We start from the raw sequence: 24,372 nt of genomic DNA on the forward strand, positions 1-24,372 counted from the left end.
CCTCCGCAACATCTCCAAAATACGCTCCTTTCTAACCAATGACACAACAAAGCTCTTAATTCACACGCTGGTCATCTCTCGCCTCGACTACTGCAACTCCCTTCTCATTGGCTTACCTCTACATAGTCTATCACCTCTTCAATCCATTATGAATGCCGCTGCCAGACTCATCCACCTTACTAATCGCTCTGTGTCTGCCACTCCTCTCTGTCAATCCCTCCACTGGCTTCCGCTTGGCCAAAGAATTAAATTCAAAATTCTAACAACTACGTACAAAGCCATCCACAATTTCGCCCCTAGCCACATCACTAGCTTGGTCTCTAAATACCAACCTACTCGCTCTCTTTGTTCTTCTCAAGACCTCCTGCTCTCTAGCTCCCTTGTCACCTCCTCCCATGCTCACCTCCAGGCCTTTTCCATAGCCTCTCCAATCCTATGGAATGCCCTACCCCAATCTGTCCGCTTATCTCCTACTTTATTAGCTTTCAGACGATCCCTGAAAACCCTTCTCTTCAGAGAAGCCTATCTTACCCACATCTAACAACTGTATTTTCATTTTTTCCCCATCAGCTCATCCCCCACAGTTATTACCTTTTGTTTCCACTTGACCCTCCCTTCTAGATTGTAAGCTCTAACGAGCAGGGCCCTCTGATCCCTCCTGTATTGATTTGTATTGTAAGTGTACTGTCTGCCCCCATGTTGTAAAGCGCTGCGCAAACTGCTGGCGCTATATAAATCCTATATAATAATAATAACCAATTCTTCTCATTAATCAGCACTTTTCACCCATCAAACTAAGAATGGACTATTCAAACACACATGTCAACTTCCTGGACACTACAGTATACATCAGGGATGAAAAGCTTCACACGTCGATATACAGAAAACCGACTGACCGATGCAGGTATAATTCATAGTTCCAGTTTTCACCCCCAACACACTAAAACGGGCCATTATACACAGCCAGGCCATCAGATACCACCAAATTTGTTCAGACCCAGAAGACAGAGATAAACATCTCAGAACACCGGCAGACTCCTTCCATAAGAAAGGTTACAAAGACAAAACCATCAACAACAGCATAAACACAGCCTTGAAAACCCGAAGATAAAATCTCCTCCAATACACAGAGAAAAAAACAAATAACCGAGTACCTCTAGTCACCACATACAACCCAGCACTTGAAGGGATCAAAAAGATAATCAAAGATTTACAACCCATTATAACAGAGGATGAAACTCTGAAAGGAATATTCCAACAACCCCCATTATTGGCTTTCAGACAACCACCCAACCTCAGACACAAACTAATCAGCAGGAAACTTCACTCTGATTATGAAGTCACAAATAATGGAAGCAAACCCTGCAATAAAAAACGCTGCAAACTATGCAACCAGATCAATCTATCCAAAAGTGTTACACACACAAATGGGACCTTCAATATCATGGGATCTTACAACTGTACCTCCAGTAATGTTGTGTACCTCATCCAATGCAAAAGGTGGCTCAAAGGATCTTATGTTGGTGAAACAGGACAGAAGCTGCAAGCGAGGATGAATTTGCACAGACATACCATCAAAGAACATAAAGAAGACAGTTTATGCACACCTGTGGGACATCATTTCTCACAACCGGACCACACTGTAGAAGACCTTGAGGTTTTAGTTCTATCCAGGAAAGGAAAACGTTTGAACTAAGAATGATACTTCTTTTTGACACGAAAAATAATGGCCTGAATTTAGATATTGGTTTCCTTACACATTATGCTAAAGTTTTAAGACCCCCTCTGTGACCAGTATCCCCCCCTGCATTCTATAGCTCTCCCTCTGTCTTATCTCACTAACTCTGCTGCTATCTTTATTACCATTAATTTGTATGTGTTTGTTTTTTTTTTTTTCCCTTCTTTAACATTCTGCTTAAAAATTTGTGAATCAGTACTGCTTGGACCTTGAAGAAGGGGACATACCCCGAAAGCTGGTCCTGAAAAATTGTATGTTAGTGCAAATAAAAAAAAGTATCACGGACAGTACTCAATTTTCTCTGTCACAATTGCACTAATACGGCTACAATCAAATCAAGTAAAATTTTGGAGAAAAGTTAGAAAAATAGAAAGAATTTTATAAATGTTGGTGTGTTTTCAATTCTGCCTAAAACAGCAATGATGTTTGAGTCTTTTTTCCACATCATTGATGTCTTCCTTGATCTTCTATAAATCCTGATTGCACACCATGATCTCCCCAATGAGGACTTGTGCACTTGCACATGTGAAATGTGTTTCTTCAACAACATTCACATCACCAAAAAAAAAAAAAGAAACACCATGTATTATAAATATGCAGGCATCCACCTATTAGCTGAAGCTGTGGTCTCAGATGCTCACCTGTTGTAGTCACTATTTCGCCCATTTCATAAACCTCCCCTTCCTCCACATCTTCTGGTTGTTATTTTGGGATTTCCCCTTCTTTAGGAGGTTTGGGATTCCTGGTGACCTCAGACGTCCCAAGTCTTTTCTCCCCTATGTGAATAAAATAAAGGTATACTTAGCACATAGATATTTGAGGCCAGATATAGGAATATTGCTTGTAAGTGTCGTACAATTGTCTGTTTTGGCAGAGGTCCAAGCTGAAGACATGATTTTTTCCCCTTCACAAAGCTGGAATACTTACCTTTTTTGTTAAAGTATCACATGTAGAGACCCCTAGTATCCACTGGAGCACCTGTGTGGGACACCCTAAAAGTTTGTTCTGGTGTCCCACACTAGTGCTCCTGCGTCCAGATGTGTAAACAGCTGCTGAGTGTCCTCTCCTTACACTGAATCAAGTTTGCATTTCATTCTAGTTACAAACCCATCTAGACAACAATGTACTAAACTTCTTTTAAGACAAATAGGCAAGACAAAATGTAGTTAACCTGCATCTGCAAAAAACATTGTATTAGTGGGCGAACGAACAATGTTTACTACGAACGATTACTGTGCCCATGAATCTGAAACTTGCCATTTTAAACTGTACAACAGTGAAGAAAAGCACATAGAGCAGCACGAACATAATAGGAGGAATAGGAACACACAACAAAATACTTACTTTTTTGCAGCACTCTTGGTTCTTTTGTACTGATCCTGCTCCCTCAATTTGAGGTGTGACCATCATTTCCTCAGCTGATCCTTGGTTCGTCGTACCCCAAAATTCTTCAGCAGACTTTTCACAACTTTAGTCATGATCTTGGCCTCTCACATTTGGGTTTGGGTACGGTCCATGCTTCCCATCATAGTTGGCCCTCTTGAAGATGTCCACCGTCTCCACCATCTCTATAGAGACCATATTTGAGGCCTTAAATATCCTCCGGGATCATGACGTTTGTGACTCCGGGCTTTCCTCATCGTTGCTGCTACTCTCAGGCACCTGCTCTGTCTCCGCCATGTGCTCTCCCACTGCGCTGAAAGACAAGGGGCGGGGAATATACTAGATAGAAGGTCAGGAGCAGGCGGAGTTTTACACATGCGCAGTGTATATAAAGCATAACACGCGCGTGTCGTACGCACGATCTGTGAATGGAGGAAGGAGTATCGGAAGCGCTGATCATTAGAATGAAGGTACAGTTTTAACTTGGTGCATCAGTGGCCTATACTGCTTCTAGATTGAGGCCTACATTGGGATAAGATTATGAGAGTTTAGCCTAACATTAGGGTTTGTCTTGTGTTGTGTCTTGCAGAGAAAATGGATCTATTCAATGATGAGGACTTTATCCCCATGTTCATTGCTATGTACAGGGAGCTTCCCTGTCTGTGGCAGGTAAACCACTCCTTTTATAACAATAAACCAAAGAGGAAGGCAGCGCTGGATCAATTGCTGGAATTTGTGGAGCTGGTGGTCCCCACGGCAGACATCCCCTATTTGAAGGCCCTAATTGGTGGCATGAGTAGCACTTATAATAGGGAGCCCAAGAAGGTCCAGGATTCCCAGAGATCAGGAGCTGCAGTACATGACATTTATGTACCCAGGCTCTGGTACTATGACAGATTGCATTTTCTGTCAGACCAGACTGAACCCAGGCCAGCACTCTCAAATCTTCCTTCAAGGCTTCCTTCCACTTCAGCTAAGGCTTCTGATGTCCAACCTGGGCCTTCCAGGTTGGAGATCAGAAGAAGTGGAGGAGCCCAACTTGAGCCAGGTATAGCATTGTTCAACATATTTCTAGTCAAATAATTAATGATGTTAACTAAATGTTATTATTGATCAGTAATTTCTGATTTTACAAAGTGTTTTACATATCATAGACAGTAGTAGCCACAAATGATTGGGACAAGAATGAAAAATGCTGGGGTCAGAATGATAGTCTTTTCTGTTTATTAACATTCAATTTGCAACAGTCATGAGCTGAAAATTGTGTGCAATTGATGAACCAAAAACTAAGTCCCTTTTTCATTCACAGGAAAGTCTCAGCCAGGAGGAGGCTGTGGAAAGTGGCAGCCAGGAGGTGGCAGGGGTAAGTGGCCTGCCCGAATCCCAGGTCCCTCCCCTCCGCCTTCCAGAAAAAAGTCCCAGGAAGAGGAGTAACTTGGCCTATTTCAGAAGGCTACTGCGGCCCTCAGAACCCCCCCAATAATCAAGACGACTATGCCTACATGGCAGCCTGCAAAATGCAGGAAATGGAGGAGGGTCAACGCCTCTTATGTGAGGAAGTTATGTTACAAGCCCTAAATAAGGGGTTGAGGGGCAAACTCACAAGCCAAAGCCACATTTGTGAGTTCAACCATGGTCCTCCTCCTCCTGCCACAACTCCAACACCAGAGCCACAGCCTGGATTCAAGCCTGGAAGGAACCGTGGAAGGATGACAAGAGAGTGATGGCCTGGGTTCAGTCTGGTCTGACAAAAGACGCAGGCTGTGATAAGACCACAGCCTGGGGACAGATTTGTCATCTGCTGCTGTTCCTGATCTCTTGTAGTCCTGGACCGGATTGTGCTCACTATTATAAGGACTCCTCAGGCCACCAATTTTGACTGTAAAATAATTGATGTGTGCCCTGGGGTACAAAGGCTTTGCAAATTTCACCAGTTTCTCCAGCATTGCCTTCCTCTTTATTTTGTTACGATCCATAATAAATGGCTATTTATTTTTCACAAATACTTGCCTATGTGTTTAACTTTAAAAAGGACAGTTTGTGAGTAGGCAGGTACATTTCAAAAATACGATGTCAGATTAACAAGGTATACCAACACCAACCTGCTTGAGGTTAAAAAATACAAGATAATAATGGTGTTGTGATAACTTGACACAAAACTAAAGAAAAAACTATGAAGATCACTATAAAAAAAAAAAAACACACAACAAAAAACAAAAAACAAAAAAAACACTCTATAATAAGTTCTAAACATTATTATGGAGATCTGACAAAAAATATATAATTTATATATATATATATATATATATATATATATATATATATATATACCGTGTCTACGCGGCATTAGTCGTGCACTCCACAAATCTGGCCTTTATGGAAGAGTGGCAAGAAGAAAGCCATTCTTACAAGAAAGCCATAAGAAGTACCGTTTGTGGTTTGCAAGAAGCCATGTGAGGGATACAGCAAACAAGTGGAAGAAGGTGCTCTGAACAGATTCGACCAAAATTTAACTTTTTGCTTAAAAGCAAAATGCCATGTGTGGCGGAAAATTAACACTGCACATATCCCTGGACAAACCATCCCTACCGTGAAACATGGTGGTGGCAGCATCATGTTGTGGGGATGCTTTTCTTCAGCAGGGACAGGGAAGCTAGTCAAAGTTGATGGGAACATGGATGGAGCCAAAAACAGGGCAATCTTAGAAGAAAACCTGTTGCTGCAGTAAGTCCCCTCTGCCAGAGCTGCACATGTGGGGGGGGGGGTTCGGTGCTGCCAGAGCCATGCTCGTGGGGGGGGTGTGCTGCCAGAGCTGCACTCATGCGGGGGGGTGGCTGCCAGATCCACGCTCGCGCGCGGGGGGATGCGCTGCCAGAGCCGCGAGTGGGGGGGCACAGTGGCTGCATAAGATGAGCACAAGTGGCTGCATATGATGGGCACAAGTGGCTGCTTTTGACGGGCACCTAGGATGGAACCTAGGACACATGGCACAGGCGACTTGGGCACAGAAGCCCTGCCATAATAAAACATAATTGAGAATGACTATGCTGATGGAATAAAAATGAGTCCATGTGATAAAACAATGAAATGTACCAGCTGTATAAAAGGAAAAAAAAATTACAAGAAAAGCAAAGCAGTAGAAATAAGAATGTCTGGACTTACTGTAGATCATTGCAGTCCAATGGAAAAATTGACTACAGGTAAGAAGAAGAGGTATTTTTTTTCACTTTTATAGATGATTACACCAGGTAAACTACACTATATCTGTTACACAACAAAAGTGAACTAACAGAGAAACTTGTGCAGTATTTGGCTCAAGTAAGAATCAAATTTTGCAAAATGCAGGGTGTATTGTGCACAGACAATGGAACACACAGGTGATTCTCAGAAAGCATTGCATAATTTTCCAGACTGTTTCATACAACCCAGAAGAAAAAGGATTTGCAAAAAGAATGAACGGTACTCTATGTGAGGGTGGGTGAACCATACTGTTTGATGCAGATATGCCAATCACACACTTATGATCACATGCTATCTCCAATATTGACTACCAGGAAAATCAACTGAGAAAACTCCATATGAATTGTGGAATGGAAAAGCCCCGAATTTGAACATGAATCTAAAAATCTTTGAATCTAAAAATTGTTGGAAGCAAAGCCCATGTGCACATCCCAAAAGAATAACATACAAAATGGGATGTTTGGGCAAAGGAAGGTGTACTTGTGGGATACAGTGAATCTCAAAAGGGATACAGAATTACACCAAGACACAAGTAACCATCAATAGAAGTGTAATTGTTGATAAAACGTCAGTGTGTTCAAATTTCATAAACCAACACAAACACTTTAAACTGATAGGAAATTTCCCATCAGTGTCACATGAAGATAAGCAACAAAATCACACAGAAATAGAAATTAACACAGACAATTCAAATGATCAAGAGGCTTCAATCAGGAAATACACATCCCAGCCAAATGTCTGTCCTATGTTTGTCATGAACAGATGTGACCAGACTGTATGGACTGCAAAGAGGAAACCAAAACACATGTAAGGTGAATAATATAAGTAAAGTAAACACCCCAAATACAAATAGTGCTCAACTAACCAACAGAAACCCACAGACAATAGATAATATATACAGCCAAAGGGAAGTACCAAAAGCAAATAGAATATCAGAAGATAACAAAGGGCAGTTCCGGAATCACAAACGTTAGGCAGGGCAGGGTCATACACAGCAGATGAACAAGGGCAGGACAGGAGAGAGAGATGATGGATGGGATCAGGCTACAAGGTAACAGGAACAGGATGGGATCAGGTACAGTTTCAGGTCCAGGTTATAGGTTACAGGCTACAGGCTACAGGCTAAGAGGTCAGGGAACAAGGACGATACCAGGGCAAGCATGTGAATGCTTGCTGGGTATTTATATGCACACCTGCAATTAGCCTCAGGTGACACCTGATCGCAGGAGGTGCGGTCTGCTCCACACTGCCAGGATTTATCTGCTGGTGGACGCCAGTACTGCGGACCAAAGATGACATAACACAAGCAGGGGAAAGCTCTGACAGTTCCAAACTGCCAGGAGACACCTGCTGGTGGACCTCAGTACTGCACGCCAAATGATAGATATTACCAGTGGATGGAACCTATCCTGACAGTACCCCCCCAAAGGAGCGACCTCCGGGCGCTCCAACTAGATGTAACAGTGAATAGTCCATGGCATCAAGCTGAGCAGTGGGAAAAGGCAAATCAAGCTGGGCTTGTAATAAGTCCATGATATTAAGCCGGACAACGGATGCAGGCACATCAGGGTGGACAGCAGGCACATCAGGGCAGACCACGGGCTCCAGGTGATCGAGCTGGGCACCAGGCTCTGGGCCATCGAGCTGGGCGGCAGACACTGGGACATCAGGCCGAGCAGCAAGCACCATAACAGCAGGCTGGGTAACAGGCACTGGCTCAGCAAGCTGAGTAACGGCCCCGGCCCAGTGGGCTGGATAACAGGCCCCGGATCAGCGAGCCGAACGCCGGACACTGGCCCAGAAACCTGGATGATGGGCACTGGCATGACAGGCTGATACATGGGCACCAAAATTCAAGCTGAGGCTGGGGCACCGGATCTTCAGGATGGAACACCGATCTTCAGACTGGGACACCAGATCTTCAAGCGGGGACACTGGAACTTCAAGCGGGGACAAAGGCACCGGAACTTCAGGCAGGAACATGGACTCGGAAACAGCAGACTGGAAGGCAGGCACCGGGACATCAGACTGGAAGGCAGGCACCGGGACATCAGACTGGAAGGCAGGCACCGGGACATCAGACTGGAAAGCAGGCACCGGGACATCAGACTGGAAAGCAGGCACCGGGACATCAGACTGGAAAGCAGGCACCGGGACATCAGACTGGAAAGCAGGCACCGAGACATCAGACTGGAAAGCAGGCACCGAGACATCAGACTGGAAAGCAGGCACCGAGACATCAGACTGGAAAGCAGGCTGCGAGACATCAGACTGGAAGGCGGGCACCGAGACATCAGACTGGAAGGAGGGCACCGAGACATCAGACTGGAAGGCAGGCACCGAGACATCAGACTGGGCAACAGGCAGAGACACTGGCACAATAGGCTGAGCAGCAGTCATCGGAACATCATGCTGGAGTGGATTAGCTGGTGTGGAGGCAGGATGGTATGGGTTGGGAAAAACCTTCTGCTTCTTTTTGGTTTTAGCCACTGAAGATTTGTATGTGGGTACAGGGCAGAGGTTTTAAAGGCAGGGTAGGTGCAGCAGGAGGAAACGGGGTACTGGTACTTCATTGGTAGCAGGGTGTATTGGTCGGCAACTGTGGTTGTTGGGGGTAATGGAGAGAACGACATCCCAGCAGGCTGGTATCTAGACACAGAAATGAGTGGTTGGGAACTGACAGATGCTGAGTACAACAAGATTGACCAGGCCTGTAACACAGGTTGAACAAAAGTTGGTTTACAAACAGCCTGTCTAACCAGGGATTGTACTGAACAAATGCAATCAGACAACACCTGCTGGGAACAAGAGGAATAAAGTTTCGGTGAAAAAAGCCGGATCATCGTGCAAAAGCCATACTAGAGACTCCACCTGATCACTACTGAAGGGGGGAGAAAAATCATCACAACCCTTAGGACTGCATGAAAAGGATAGCTCAGCACACACCTGTATCGGGGCTGAACGTTTTTAAACAGCAATCTACCCTGATCAACCAGAGAATGGGCCAAACGGATACATTCCAGGAGCTTATCCCTGGCCCACTCTTTCAATACCAGACGACAATAATTGTTATCCTCCAATACTAGGAGGCAAGGAGAACAACTGTTTCTGATTGCATCTTAGTAGCAGTAACAGCACTACAATGGTTCCTCTGCGCAGTTACTTCTGGTCAGAGATGGCCCTGGTATACTGTCATGAACAGGTGTGACCAGACTGTGTGGATTGCAAAGAGGAAACCAAAAGGTATGTAAGGTGAATAATATAAAAAGTTTATCAAAGATAAGTAGTAAACAAGTAAACACCCCAAATACAAATAGTGTTCAACTAACCAACAGAAACCCACAGACAACAGATAATATATACAGCCAAAGGGAAGTACCAAAATCAAACACGTTAGCCAGGCCCGGGTCATACACAGAAAATCAGCAGATAACAAAGGGCAGTTCCGGAATCACAAATGGTAGGCAGGCCAGGGTCATACACAGCAGATCAGCAGATGAACAAGGGCACGACAGGAGAGGGAGATGATGGGATCAGGCTACAAGGGAACAGGAACACAGGAGGGACATGATCAGGTACAGGTTTAGGTTACAGGTTGCATGCTAACAGGTCAGGGCGCAAGGATGATACCAGGGCAAGCATGTGAATGCTTGCCGGGTATTTATATGCACACCTGCAATTAGCCTCAGGTGACACCTGATCGCAGGAGGTGCTGTCTGCTCCACACTGCCAGGATCCATCTGCTGGTGGATGCCAGTACTGCGACCCAAAGGTGACATAACACAAGCAGGGGAAAGCTCTTCTGACAGTTCCAAACTGCCAGGAGACTCCTGCTGGTGGACCTCAGCACTGTACAGCAAATGATATATATTACCAGCAGATGGAACCTTTCCTGACAATGTTGCTTGCATAGCATTAAAACCAGAGCCAGATTTATGGGATGAGATGCAAAGACTTCCAACTCATGAGAAACAAAAGTGGATCAGAGGTGCTGATGAAGAGTGCAGATGCTTTGACAAAACCACTTACAAAAAATTGATTTATAGAACTGAGATTCAAAATGGGACTAATATAAGTAGTAGTTGTTGAGTGGGGGTGTTGGAATACATTGTTCTAGTTTTTGCACAAAAATACATGAAGTATAAATATTTCATAGAACTATATTCTTCAACCAGTAGATGGCAGTGTTTATATGTTTGTAGCTGCAAATGGTACGCTCTATGTCTTTTCTCTGTAATAAAAGTTCCTGTTTCCTGTCTGCAGTTAAGCAGCAAAGGTCCATTATGACTGTGCACTGTCTGTTCTGTAGGGCTATATACAGAATTTCTAATGGTTACAGGTTTAGTCTATTGGGTTTATTCACTTGGTAAGGTATTACCTCTGCAGCAGCTTTATATTCAAGACATCCTTATTGTTGATCCTCATTTCTCTCCTACCCTGGAGTTTCACTTCTCCTGCTGGAAAAGTAGTATTGTTACTCTCCCAATACACATGTAGCACCCTCTAGTGTGCTAGAATGGGAGACGTACATAGTTGTTTAGTGTAGGTAAATTTGGTTTGGCTGGCAGCCAAGCTTAGGTTTATTCTGGGTCAGGGTTTGAGTGACTCAGGGAGGCTGGAATGACTCATCAGGCAGCATCTCTGTTACCACCCCCTTCTTGCTGGAACTTTAAGAAACTTTCAGAAGAATGAGAGGGAGGTTAGCAGGAGCTGCCTGGAGTATTGATGAGGGCCCCAACCAATCCCTGGCCAAATGGACTGGCAGGGGGAGGAACCTCTTTTCAGGGTCAGGTCAGCAGGGGCAGTGGAGTTTGGGTGGAAGATTGGATATGGAGTGCTGAGGAGGCTGTTGGAGGACCTTGAGGGTAGCCCCCTCATCTGGGGGAGTGACCTGGGGCTCAGGTGCAGGGTGGATCCTCTGATAACACAAAAAGGAGTCCTATCCAGTGGCACGGGGCAGGTTTGAGGACAGCAGGAGCCAGCAAGCATGTCCAGGAGGTCTCCAGAGAGAAAACAGCCAGGTGGCTGGTGAGTGAGACAGTTGAGGAGGACTGAGAGGCAGCCTGAGAGGACTGACGGGTGGCAGTCTGAAATGGTTGTAGAGTCAGTCTAGGATGACTGTGGAAGATTAGTCAGGAGGGCTAGTGAAATGGGCAGCTGCAGCCAGGTGGGTTTGCAGTGCCTGAAGAGGTGGTGCTGAGATCAGTAGCCACAAGAGGGCAGCTGGACACTTCTACACACCAAAGGGGCCCACAGTCCCTGCCTGTCATGGGCCTTTGCTTTATATACCTGAGCCCTTTTTTGTCAGATCATCTAACAGTGTGCCAGCTGGGTCTGAGAAGTTGTTCTGCAAGCAAGTAATGTGCTTGCGGAAGCTGAGGAGTGTGTAAAAAGAAAAAAAAAAAAAACTGTACACGGGAAAGTTGTCCTTGAAGAGTTTTGCTGAAGTCAAGTGGGCATCCCATAATACCCCTAACCCCATCCATGTTTAATAACTTCTAAAGAAAAAAAAAAGAAGAGCTACTGGATTTTTTCTTGTCTCGAGAGTGCTGTGGAAATTCAGTGTGAAAATATAAACATAGTATAGGACCATCATGCGTGTCTTGCTGCCTAAACTGACCAGGGGTGGTCCGAAAGAAGCTGAGTGAAAAAGAGGGGGACGGAAGGCGTGTGATCTAACACATGAAGCAAAGTGATATTGTTTATTCATAAACAAAGTAGATAAGTACAAAGAAATTACTATGAGTTCATACAAACTAGGTTACAAGATATTCATTAAAAATTAGTTACGGAAGAGGGCTTGGAATGCAGGGTAAAGACGAAAACGAAGCTTGGAACGCTGAGTGGAGGCGAGAATGAGGCTTGGAGAATGGAAGCAGGAAGGAGTGGTGAGAGCCAAGAGAGACTGGAGAATTGTGGAGGGAAGAGGCAGCTGAATAAATTCTAAGTCTGAGCAGAGAGAAAAGGATGAAGTTAACTAAGGCACAGTATGATGAGAGTGCCCGTTTCATCAGCAAATTGAAACCTACACGGCAACTTATGAGGAAGCTGAAGGAGAGATTTCCCTGAGCGATGTGATGTGGATACCGCTAGAGTAAAGGAGAATACATCACCCACTATGGGATACATCTCCTAATCAGCCATCCCTCTCCATGTATATCTACCACATCTTACAGACTCTTTTACCTTCCAAGGCTCTGATGAAGAAGGAACACCTGAAAACGCGCTAGCCTACCTTGAGCATTTGCCCTTGTATAGGCATAACTAATTTTTAATGAATATCTTGTAACCTAGTTTGTATGAACTCATAGTAATTTCTTTGTACTTATCTACTTTGTTTATGAATAAACTATATCACTTTGATTCATGCGTCAGATCATGTGCCTTCCATCTCCCTCTTTTTCACTCAGAAATTTAGTGTGCCTGGATGTGCAGGGTGGGGGGTCCCTATTCATCAGCAGATCCAGAGTCTAGGGCAGTGATGGTGAACCTTGGCACCCCAGATGTTTTGGAACTACATTTCCCATGATGCTCAACTACACTGCAGAGTGCATGAGCATCATGGGAAATGTAGTTCCAAAACATCTGGGGTGCCAGGGTTCGCTATCACTGGTCTAGGGTAACCCTAGACGCTGAACTGTCCTTTCAGGCCCACATCAAATCCCTGTCTAAATCATGCCACCTTAGCCTCCACAAAATCTCTAAAATACGCCCCTTTTTAACCAATGACACCACCAAGCATCTAATTCACTCCCTGGACATCTCTCACCTCAACTACTGCAACTCACTCCTCATTGGACTACTTTTACATACACTATCTCTCCTTCAGTCCATAATGAATGCTACTGCAAGACTCATCCACCTGCACTGGCTTCCACTCACCCGACCCAACAAATAAAATTCAAAGTACTAACAATAATTTACAAAGCCGTCCACAACTCTGCCCTCAGCTACATCACTAACCTAGTCTCAAAATACCAACCAAGCCGCTCTCTTTGGTCCTCCCAGGACCTCCTGCTCTCTAGCACCCTTGTCACTTCCTCCCATGCTCGCCTACAGGATTTCTCCAGATCTTCTCCCATCCTTTGGAACTCCCTATCCCAATCTGTCAGACTGTCCCCTAATCTATATTGGATATAGAGATAAATTTGGGCTTGGACTTTATAGGCACAATACTCAATTTTGTATCATTAAAAACTGAATTTTATTACATATATAAAGTATTGTATTAAAAGCAAAAGAATAAAGAAAGCAAATACAGAAATCAGTTCATAGAGATACAGTTACAATTATACGCTCCATATATAGCTCAGTATCATATACACAAGTTATATGAGGATAGAATACCGGTCATTCCATCATAAGTTACTTTGTTGTCAAAGAGGAGCTATGTAGTGATTGAAAATGGGTGTCTAGAACTCGCTCAACATGTTACACGCCATAGCGCTTCTTCAGGAGCATGGAACAAATTTACTGAAATACATAAAGCATCAAATAAATATAACTCAAAATTATTAGCTAGTTAATATAATAATACCCTGATGGGTATTAATAGGCGGCACTGATGGGCACTCATAGGCTGCAAAGATGGGTTCCTATGGGTGGCACTGATAGGCGGCACTGCTGGGCACTGATGGGCCCTGATACGTGGCACTGCTGGACATTGATACGTGGCACTGATATGATTCACTGATAGGCATCCCTGGTGGCACTGGCAGTGGTAGGCATTGTGAGTGGGCACTGATTGGCAGCTGCCTGGGCACAGATTAGTATTTCCCTGGGGGTCTAGGGGGGGCATACCTGGTGGTCCAGTGTGGCTGGCCATCCTGGTGGTCCTGGGCGGGATCCGAGGGGGGCTGTGCTGATAAACAATCAGCACAGACCCCCACTGTCAGGAGAGCAGCCGATCGGCTCTCCTCTACTCGCATCTGTCAGACGCGAATGAGGAAAAGCTGATCACCAGCTCTTCCTATTTACATCGTGATCAGCGGTGATTGGACACGGCTGATCATGTGGTAAAGAGTCTCCGTCAGAGACTCTTTACCTAGAGCGGAGTTGCGGTGTGTCAGACTGACACACCGCAACAACGATCGTCGTGATGCGCGCCCCCAGCGACTTGATATCCTGAGGACGTCATATGACGCCCAGTCAGGATATTGAAACCACTTTGCCGCCGTCATTCTGCTATATGGCGGGCGGCAAGTGGTTAAAGAAGCTTATCCTGATTCTAACTAATACACTGTTTTACTTTTCTCCAACAGCTCATCCCCTACAGCTATTACCTTTTGTATAAATTGACCCTCCTAGATTGTAAGCTCTAGCGAACAGGGCTCTCCGATTCTTTTTGTACCAAATTGTAATGTAACTGTAATGTCTGCTTTCATTTTGTTACGTGCTGTTTTGGATTGTTTCTTGTCTCGAGAGTGCTGTGGAAATTCGATGTGCTGGGCTGTGCAGGGTGGGGGATCCCTATTCACCAGCGGCTCCTGCCAGGGGGTAACGCTACACAAAAAAAAAAAAAAAAAAAAAAACACATTAAAAACATTGAACAGACATAATGAAGTCCTGTTGTAATTGTTGCATTGCTGCAATGAAGAACTTAAGAGACCACATCCTCGACCCATGAGAAATATATTATAGGTAATTTAAAAAAAAATATAGAAGATTATATTGAAGCTATTCTCCAGTATTGCAAGTAGGCTACCGAGACTAAAACTGGGTATATACATTCAGTTTTGTGTTTGCTCAGCGAGTGTGTTGAATGAAAAAAGCTGACAGATCCCAGCATCTGCACAATGATGTGTGATATGAGAATCTCTCCTGCTGTGCTGTTGTGTTAACTTCCCCCACCAGAATTCACTAATCAATTCATGCAGCCATTGGCTGGTTTTCCAGAAAGAATGTTTGACAGAAGCCAATCATTAAACAGTATTCTGTTGAACAGACTGCAGTACACATCCTACTGAATCGACCCACGTTCAGGAACGTGCGTACAGGGCTTAAATAACTGTGCCTGTGTGGATGCAGACATCTTGGCGTAATGGTTTTACTTCCTGATGTCAGAGCTGCACCGTAATGACATCTGGTAGGATGTTAAGCAAGCAGCAGGAAAGGTGGAGGAAGTAATACTACACAGCGTGAATTATTAAAAAATAAAAAAAAACACAGTCTTGTACTTCAGATCTTATGGTACAGATTGCTCTCGAGTAGGCCCCCGTTACAACAATAAGCAGCCTAGCTGTTACTAATCATTAGAGGTAGACATGGGTTGAACTTTTCTTAGATTATCACATACTGCAGATATGCAACTACTGTATGTGGCTACACAAAAGGTTTTTTTGAGTGAATTTGAATCTTCAACTCCTTCCGGTACTTGCATTTCAAGCTGAGAATTCTTTTTTTTTTTTTTTTTCATTTTAAATACTGTTTATTGGAAAATAAATAACAGTACAAAGGTATCAAATTGGCAGAAACCAAACGAGGTAACACAACAATGTCAATAACATTAGAGTCAAGGTGTGCATGTACCTGCCACAAAGTCATCTTCAAAATAAAGGCACGAACACTTATAGTCTCAAGGGCATTATTAAATACTCTATCTCCTAGATAGTGGCAACCGGAGGTCAGGAAAGGGAAGCTAAAGCTCGCAGGCACCAGGGCTCCTCAAGGGTAGGCCACGCAGCCCTAATGGGAGCCTGCTGTGCGCAGACCAACTGAGCGAAGCGCTGGGGGATCAAAAAGACCTTCCCTGGTCAAGTCCTGAACTCACGGCCCACCCGTCGTTAAAAAAAAAGAAAAGGGAAAAAAGAAACAAGAAGTCTGTCATGATAATTAACCTTGAAATGAGCCCAACAATAATGTAAAAGGTAGTATCACTTATACAGGGGGCTATCCCCAAAAATCAGAGATGGTACATGCTAAACCACAATGTTGTGGATTTTTCCATTCTTAGACTGTACAACCATAACATGTGAATAATGGAAGTATAAAGAGTGAAGGAGAGTTCTGCAAGGTACATTACTCTCAACATTTGCGTCTCACATTGAGTAGGATTTTAGAAAAAAGCCAGTAGGAGGAAAGGGGGAGAAGAAGGAAGAACAGAGGGGTAAAGTGGGGGAAGATAGGAAGAGGTAGGAGAAGATTAGAAGCAAGAACCCTCGTGGAAGAAGAGGTGGGCCCGGGGCTGACCAGAGCCTGGGGGGTACCTAGACCTTATGCAGATTCAGGTAAGAGGTGGTATGCCCAAGAAACGAGCCCAGGGCTCCCAAATAAGTCTGAATTTATCAGCGGTGTCTAGAATTCTGCTCGCGACCTTCTCCTGTGTCATAATCCAGGAAATTTTCTGTTTGGCCTGGCGAAGGGAGACTGAAGGTTTTTTCCAGGCGTGAGCTAGCGTAATCTTGGCCCCAAGCAGAATGAAGTGAATCAGAGACCGAGACAGTTTAGGTATTTTCGGGATGTTGTCATTTAGTAGAGCAATGGAGGGGCTCTGTTGGACTGCAAAGCCTGTGGTTTTGCGGATGAGATGAAAAATTCCATTCTAAAATCCTCTAATTTTGGGACACTCCCAAAATGTGTGAAGTAGGGAACCTATATGGCCACAACCTCTGAAGCAGAGGGGCGAAGAATGTGGATAAAATTTAGTAATTCGGGTGGGTACCAGGTACCACCTGGTCATGACTTTAAGATCCGCCTCCATCAGAGAGGAACTAAGCATGCCCTTAAAGGATCGGGAGACACAAGTATGCCAGGTATCCATGTCCCAGTCAAGATGCAGATCCCGCTCCCATTGCAACATATAATTCGCTTTCTCCCGGGGCTCCGCTAGTGCAGAGTATATTAGGGAAATTCCTCCCCTTACACCCATGGCTGATGAGCACCAAAATTCGTAGGGGGTAACCGATAGTGGGGTTGGCGAGCTTTTCCAGACCCCCCGCAAAAAGTGTGATAATTGGTAATAGCGGAAAGTTTCTGATGCTGGCATCTCCAATTTAGAGATGCAGTACTTAAGTGAAATGGGACCAGAATTAATGAAGAATTGCCCTATTCTGTAAAGGCCCTTGTCGAGCCACCACTTAAAGGCCTCGATGTTCATGCCCGGCTGGAATTGTGGGTTGTGGAATATGTGTGCCAGGGGTAACCATGGGGAGGTGAGGTAATGTTTTTTATGTAGTGTGTCACACAGGGCCATTGAATGAGACAAGGAGGGGGAAAGAATCGGGGGTCTGTCCTTTTGTGGTCTCCAAACCAGGAAGTCTAGAGTGTGGTGGGGAGTGGCCTGGCGTTCAATATCAACCCAATCAGGCTTAAGGCCTTTAGAGTAAATAGCTGAGAATTGGCAGAGTTGGGCAGCTTGATAATACCACCATAAATTAGGGAGCCCTAGACCCCCTTTTTTCTTTGGACGGTATAGCACCTGTTTGGAAAAGCGATGTCCCTTCCCCCCCCCCAGATAAATCTGGTGATTGAAGCCTGTAGTTTGTCTAGTGTGTGTTTCCGGATTGGGATAGGTAGGGAGCGAAAGAGATATAGGATCCTAGGAAGTAATGTCATCTTGACCGAATTTATTCTACCTATCCAGGACATTTTATACCGGGCCCAATGCGCGAGATCATCGGAGAGTTTCTTGAGCATTGGGGGGTAATTGTGGTGGTAGAGACGTTCTATTTTTGCTGATAATGAAACACCTAAGTAAGGAAGGGAGGAGTCGCGCCAGGTGAAGGGAAAATGGGTCTTGAGCCTCTCCACCAGCTCATGGGGGGAGGACATATTCAGATCCATTGATTTAGCCATGTTAACCTGGAGTCCAGAGATGCCGCCAAACAAGTTAAGCAGTTGTAGAATGTTGGGGGTGGAAATTAGAGGGGAAGTGACAAACAGGAGGACGTCGTCGGCAAAGAGAACACATTTATGTGTCCTCTGGCCACATTGCACTCCATGGATGTCAGGGTTTTGTCTTATGGCCAGAGCCAAGGTTTCTATCGCTATTGCGAATAGGATCGGCGAAAGAGGGCAGCCTTGTCTAGTCCCCTGCAAGATAGAGAATTCTTCGGACAGGTGACCTTGTATTTTAATATGTGCTTTAGGGGAGGAGTAAAGGGAGGATATAGTGGTAATGAAGTCCGGGCCAAAGCCCCATTTCCGTAAAACAGAAAAGAGGTATGGCCAGGTGACCGTGTCGAAGGCCTTTTGGAGGTCTATCGAAAGGACAAATCCTGGTTGAGAAGGACCCCCATCCCAGGTTGATTGCATAAGGGAAATTAAGTCTACCGCTCTCCTAATCTGGTCCGGCCCCTGTCTTCGGGGGATAAACCCTACCTGGTCCTTGTGGATATAATTAGCAATGAAGGAAGCCAGTCTGTTTGCCAGAATTTTCGTCATAATCTTTAAATCATTATTGATCAACGAAATTGGCCTATAGTTGCAAACATCACTGGGGTCCTTGCCCTGTTTGGGGATTACTGATATGTAGGCCAAGTTTGCTGACGGTTCCAGGGGGGACCCCGCGCGAAGTGAATTGAAGAGGCGGGCCAGATAAGGAGAGAGGGCGTTTGAAAAAGCTTTATAATAATGTGCGGAGAAGCCATCAGGGCCTGGGGCTGAATCTGTTTTGAGGTTCTTTATGACTTCATGAATTTCCTCCACTCTGAAGGGGGATTCCATAATGGACCTATGGGAGTCCGAGAGTGTAGGAATATCAAGGCTATTCAAGAAGGAATCAATAGAGTCTGCGCTGTGAGGGTCGGGGGCTGAATAAAGCTTGGAATAAAAAGCCTTAAAAGGTTTCCAAGATCTTTTGGGGATTTTGGGTGAGAGTTCCCGACTGGGATCTGATCTTGGGCAGTGAGAAGGTTTTTATTTTAGGGGACAGTTTAGCAGCCAACTGGGGACCAATTTTATTTGCTTGAATATAGAATCTGTCGCTGAGCCAGGTAAGATGTTTGTCTGCATTTGATGTAAGGGCCAGATTAAGCGCTACTCGGGAGGCTTCTAGCTTGGTTAGGGTTGTGGAAGGTGGGTTAGCTTTATGGGATTTGCTGAGGGAATGAAATTCCCTTTCCATTTGTACAATATCCGCTTTCCTTTCCTTTTTGAGTTTAGACGCCAGTTGGATCATTTTCCCTCTAAGGACAGCCTTGTGTGCTCCCCATAGCACACTAGGAGAGATGTCTCCTGTATCATTAAGACGGAAAAATTCCTTGATTTCTTTTTCTAGAATTTCTAGGACTTCCTGTATGGAGGTGTGGGATGCTGTGTGGATATCTGAATTTGGGAGGAATATATGGTCAATTCTGGCGTAGGTATTATGAGGTGCTGAGAAATGGGTATAGTCCTTCACCATGGGGTTTAGTTCCCTCCACACGTCTATCAGGCCCATATCATGTAAAAGGCGGGCAATTCTGAGGCTTTGAGTGGGCGGATTCCTTAGCCGATATCTCCCATGGGAGGACTTATCCAGCAGTTGATCAAAAGTGATGTTAGAGTCACCACCCATGATCAACCTGCCTTCCAAAGGCGGGGCTAGAGTTGACAGCATAGAGGTGAAGAAACGTGCCTGTCTTTGGTTAGGAGCGTAATATGAAATGATAGAGTACAAAATCCCCCCTATGGTTCCTTTTATTAAAATATACCTGCCCTCTGGGTCTTTGATCGTGTGTGTGAGTGTGAAGGGGGTACTTTTAGATAGGAGAATGGCGACACCTCTTTTTTTGGTGTCAGCATTCGCCAGAAAAAAGGTCGGGAATGTGCGGTGTAGGAAGGTGGGGTTATAACTAGCTGGGAAATGGGTTTCCTGGAGCAGGACAATATCGAAGCCCCTAAAGTGGTAGCTCTGAAACGCCTTGCATCGTTTAGAGGGGGAGTTGAGTCCCTGGACATTATGCGAGGCTATTTTTAACGAATGTGTCTGGGTAGTCGGATCAGCCATGGGTGCAAGGAGTTTGGAGCGACATGAAGCAAAGGGGGCTTACCTGCACCATCCGGGAGTGGTCAGCGGCTCGAAGAGGAATAAGTTCAGAATTCTTCCTGAGGGCTGGGTAGAGAGGTAAATTCCGCGAGGGTTCCTGGAGAGAATGGGATAGAGAGGGAGGGGAATGGGGAGGAGACACAGGAGAGGATGAGAAAGGAAAGGGAGAGAGAGGAAGGGAATGAGAAGAATGTATGACATGTAGATTAATCAGGCATAATAATACCGCAAACATTAAGTGCAAAACCAACAGTTAATGAGGTCAAAACTAGGAAACAATATATATAAGAAGTAATCAGAACTCGGACTAGTAATACTAGTCCTAGTCCGGATTCCCCTAGGCGGGGGAGCCCGGAAAAAAAAAAGGGGAAGAGGGCAACCTCAAGTAGGGTTGTCTACCTGATGTCACCAGAGGGGTACTGTGTCCCCTCGAGTCACAACAGAGAGGGTGGAATGCAGGGCCGCTCCGGCCATCTGGATCCCCCAATGAAAGGGGAAAAAAAAGTGGTATCGGTCACCAGGATGTAGTGTAAACTAAATTACTAAATTGCAAGTTGTTTGTAGGTCAATAGGCACAAATTAAATAACCGAGATCAATGTGTAATAAAAGAAGGGGAAAGTCACTGCGGGGGGGGGAGGTAAAAAAAAAAACAAAAAAACAAAAAAAAAAACAAAAAGTATAGTCTTCCTTTTTCGACTTTACAAGGGTCTCCTTTGTATTGTCTACTGTGACATGCCGTGAGGTGGATGTCCTCGTCGGAAGAATACGGTGTAGCCCGGAAAGGGAACCCCCATAGCCATAAAAAGGGGCTAGAGGGGCCTAACTGTGGGCGTAGACCGGCTTAAGGAGGTTGCCGAGGTTAGTTTGACGTAGGGACGCCCCTACTCAAAAGAGAAAAAAAAAAGAAAAGAAAAAAATACATGGATCTCGGTCCATCAGGTAGGTTGGAGAAAGAAATTCCATTCCAGACATGAGGAGGAACGTTCATCTTGTGGAGCGAGAGTCCCGTAGCCGCTTTGGTAGCTGTTTGTTCCATAGTGGAGTAAGGGGGCTGCCCGGGTGGGGCCTCTTGGAAGAACCCGGGGTAGGTGATTCATGCAGAGGGGCCAGGGTCTGTGAGATCAGGCCTAGTTGCAGGAGCGGGTGCTCCCCATCCTGGAAGTTGGAGAAGCGGTAGGGAACATCTTTGAAGTGAAATTGAAGGCGGAAAGGGAATGACCAGCGATATTTGATGGAGTTTTGGGCGAGTATTACCAACAGTGGCTTGAGCGCTCTTCGTTTTTGAACCGTGGCTGGCGAGATGTCCGCAAAGATTTGAATTTTATGCCCTTGAAAAGACAGGTTATCCATGTTGCGGGATCTTCTCATGACCTCCTCCTTTACACCATAAAAATGGGGCTTGACTACAATGTCCCTCGTGAGGCCATCTTGGCGGGGAAGCTGGAGGGCTCTGTGTGCCCTGTCCAGTTCAAGTCTGTGACTTTGGATGTCAGGAATGAGGTCTTTGATAAATAATTGGACGGTATTCGGTATATCCGTTACTGTTTCGGGTTTTCCACGTATACGGAAATTGTAACGTCTATTTCTGTTTTCCAAATCGTCTATTTTAGATAGGGCAGTATCTAGCTGGTCTTGTAAGGACTGAATACAGGCCGTGTTCTGGTTGGTGCGTGCAGCAGTGTTGTCCACCACCTGTTCAATCGCATCTATGCGGGAGCCCAAATTTTGTAGATCAGCCTTGATAACGGCTGTAATCTGCGTAGCATTTTGAGCTAGGCCTGCTGCCAGCATGTCTGAAAAGCTCTGTAGCAAGAGCTGCATGTCCTGGGTCTGGGGCTGCTGTGAGGCTGAGGGAGGGATGGGCCCTGCTAGGCCTAGAGGAGAGTGAAGCCTGGGTGGGTGGATAATATCACCCAGGGTCCTGTTAAGGAGGGAGTCTGTGTTAGCAGGGGGATCCTTTGAGTGATGCTGTGACTTACAGTTGTTGCCAGCATGTCAGCGTGCTGCTGGGAGGGGGGTGAGTGGTCAGTGACTTCCATGCCGTCCCTCAGAGAAGCTGCGGTCGCCATCTTGGACGGGTCAGGGGCCGCCTGATTAAAGATCAATTGACGGCTCACCTCGCTCTTCTGCGTGCTGCTCGGCATATGAAAGTGGGCTGGAGGGGTTCGGTGAGCCCAGGGGAAGTATTGGTGCCGGTTCCGCTCGATCTGAGAGCTCTGGGGGAGAAGAAGGGCCAGAGCGGTGCGGAGCTCTCGATTAGAGCGTCTTCTCGGGAGTCCCACGCATGCGCACGCTCAAGCTGAGAATTCTAAAGGCCTCTTACAACATGCATGACCTATTTGTCTGTCAATCAACCCCAGAATTATGAATAGATAGCTTTTGTCCCTAATTATAGGATCATGAAATCCACATTTTTCATCCGTCAGCTCTTGAAATAAGGTCATAGATTCAACATATTTCTTTTCAATAGTAGGACATAAAATAACAGTGGAATTCATTAGTATTTATCTGCTGACTTAACATGTGTGCTCCATTTTTTATTCACAATAGGCTTTTGAAATAACATTTATAACACATTTTCCCCTACCTGGTAATACAACAGTTTTACCCTTTATTGTTTCCCTTCTATTTCAACTCCAGCAACTCAACTGCAGGGAATCTCCATTTTCCTCCTGGCTGGACTAGGGATGAGCTTCGAGTTCGAGTCAAACTCATGTTTCGCCAGACAAAGTACCCTGAGCCTGGGTGAGAGAGGATGAGGAGGATGAGGATGGCTTGGTCATCCACTCGACCAAGTCTTCCGCATGTTGCGACTCAACACGGCCAGCTGCCGAGAAAAAAGGACAAGCATGACCCACGGCCACGTGCTGACGAAGATGCACCCTGTCCACAACCAGCACTGTTGCCTCTAAACACAGAGCCTGCTTGCCCTCTTTTATTGGCCTGTGACTGTCTGCCTCTCCTTGTTGGCCTTCCAGACATACTGTCTTTGATGTATTGGAGTAGGTACACAAGGAATGGCCTGCAGTGAGATGTAGCTGCACAAAGCTGAGAATATATATTACACACATACATACATACACACACACACACACATATATATATATACACACTACACTGACTGCAGCTAACTGACTCGCTTGCCTGCTCTATCTAACTCAAATAAAAATGACACTGTCTCTCTCAACGCCGGAACACACTACACAGGGCCGACGCGCAGATGGCCTTATATAGTGTGGGGCGTGTACTAAATCCCCTGAGGCATAATTGGCCAAAGCCACCCTGCCTTTGGCCAATTATGGCTTTCCGTTCTTACCGTGCTGCGATTGGCCAAAGCATGCGGGTCATTGTGCATGCTTAGCCAATCATCAGCCAGCAATGCACTGCAATGCCACAGTGAATTATGGGCCATGACGCGCCACTCGAATTTCACGCGAACGGCCCATAATGTTCGTAATTCGACGGACGACTGATGTTGGAGTCGAACTTGCGTTGGACTCGAAGCTCATCCCTAGTAACAGCACATCCTGACTTCAGTGTTGGTGACGTCACATGGTGGAGGATTTCTTTGGATGCACTTTCCACAAGCATTTATTGCTCTGATGTTTATATTGAATATTCACATTCATTCTTTTGTATTCATTTTTGGACTGATCTGAGCACATTTCTTTACTTTTATGTTATTTAGGAATTAATGAGTGCAACTTATTCATTTTTATTTATTGTGTTATAGCTCACATTTAGTGTTGCTGCTTTTTATGATATTTTTATTACACAAGCGCAGTATTGGTTTATTTTTATATATATTTAGAAGGCTACATTTATTAAGCTTGAATTTGTGGGAGGAGTCTCTGGCCTCTATATCACTTCACCTCTCTTGGGTCACTCCCTTGTCAGAATTCGTTTCCAGTTTCCCCTCCCTCCTTTTTCATACTTACCTTTTATTGAGTATGCCCCCTTATTGGCATACTGACCATCCTGACCAGGGCACACCTTGGGTCAGTTATACATTCTTTATTTGCTATTATTTTAAGAGACTCCTGA

Source organism: Aquarana catesbeiana, linkage group LG02 (assembly GCF_042186555.1).
Source record: "Aquarana catesbeiana isolate 2022-GZ linkage group LG02, ASM4218655v1, whole genome shotgun sequence".
Classification (NCBI taxonomy): domain Eukaryota; kingdom Metazoa; phylum Chordata; class Amphibia; order Anura; family Ranidae; genus Aquarana; species Aquarana catesbeiana.